The sequence below is a fragment of the Lactuca virosa genome, chromosome 5 (genome assembly GCF_052849685.1).
Source record: "Lactuca virosa cultivar CGN04683 chromosome 5, Lactuca_virosa_CGN04683_v6, whole genome shotgun sequence".
Lineage (NCBI taxonomy): Eukaryota > Viridiplantae > Streptophyta > Magnoliopsida > Asterales > Asteraceae > Lactuca > Lactuca virosa.
The window spans coordinates 386,118,048-386,119,845 of record NC_136430.1 but is presented as its reverse complement, the minus strand read 5'-3'; positions in this window follow the sequence as shown (position 1 = coordinate 386,119,845).

Genomic DNA, 1,798 nt, shown 5'->3' with positions numbered 1-1,798 from the left:
TCACCACATCCAACCACCAACGTTGCCTCATATTCAGATTCGGCTGATCCATCAAATATCTTAGGCTCTTGTGATCCGCGTAAATAGTACAACGGTCCCCATAGAGGTAATGCCGCCAAATCTTGAGGTCGAAAAGCACAGCCCCTAGCTCCAAGTCATGCGTCGGATAATTCGCCTCATGAGGATTCAGCTGCCTCGAAGCGTAAGCGATAACGTGACCCCTCTGCACCAATATCGCTCCCAAACCCGTGATCGATGCATCACAATAAACCACAAAATCCTCAGCACCCTCCGGCAGGGTCAGAATCGGTGCCTCGCACAACCGCTGTCTTAAGGTCTCAAAAGTTGCCTGCTGCTCAGGCCCCCATCAAAATGTAACCATCTTCTTTGTCAACCAAGTCAAAGGAACAAATATCTTGGAGAAATCTGGATAAATCTCCGATAGTAACCAGCAAAACCAAGGAAACTCCAACTCTCAGATGGAGACCTCGGAACCTCCCACTGCATCACGGCCTCGACCTTGGCTGGATCGACCAGAATACCATTTTGGTTAACAAGGTGCCCCAGAAACTACACCTCGTGCAACCAGAACTCATATTTGGAGAACTTCGCGAAAAGTATCTCCCTCCTCAACGTCTCCAGCACTTCCCTCAAGTGCTCCTCGTGATGCTTCTGAGTCTTGGAATAGACCAAAATATCATCGATAAACACAATCACAGACTGGTCCAGCATCGGCCTGCACATGCGGTTCATAAGATCCATGAATGCGGCTGGAGCATTGGTGAGCCCAAAAGGCATCACCATGAACTTGTAATGACCATAATGAGGCCGGAAAGCTGTCTTCTGCACATCCTCCTCTCTGACTCTCATCTGATGATAACTCGATCGCAAATCAATCTTGGAAAACCAAGATGTGCCCTGAAGTTGGTCAAAAAGATTATCAATCCTCGGGAGTAGATAACAGTTCTTCACTGTTACCTTATTCAGCTCCTGGTAGTCAATGCACATACGATGATACCCATCCTTCTTCTTCCCAACAAGATCGATGCTCCCCAAGGTGAACTACTCGGTCGAATGAATCCCTTGTCTAATAGCTCCTGCAGCTAGGGATGTCAACGGGACCAAACGAGAGCGGAAATAGCTGCCCCCGCTCCCGCTCCCGCCCCCGCCCCCGAAATCAGTTGTTTCCCCCGCCCCCGGTCCCCCATTTACATAGCCCCCAGTCCCGCCCCCGGTTACCTCCATCGCCCCCGGTCCCGCCCCGGTTCCCCCGGTTTATAGGCTTAAAATTGGATTTTTTTTTGCTAAAAAACTGTTTTGTTTTAGGCTAAAAAGACTATTTTTAATAACTTTAAAAGCTTAAAACCTAATATTTTAGAAACTAAAAAATTAAAAATCCAACATTACGAATCCAACATTACAAAACGACAATTCCAACAATTTTACAAATATAAAATACGAGAAATCCAACATTACAAATATAAAATACGACAAATCCAACATTACAAATATAAAATAGTGACATGTCCAAAAATATATGACCAATTCACTACATCTTCAATATCCATTAATTGACTAAACCTAAAATTAGAAAATCTATTTTTTATATGTATTTTATATTAAATATATATATATTTTTTACCTAAATGTACAACCGGGGCCCCCGCAGGAGTACAGGACGGAAATACCGACTCCCAACCCCGGTCCCGAAAATAAACGGGGTTTAATTCTGCCCCCGCTCCTGCTCCCGGTTTTTTTTAATAATTTAGTCCCGTACGGTATCGGGGTCCCCCGGGAA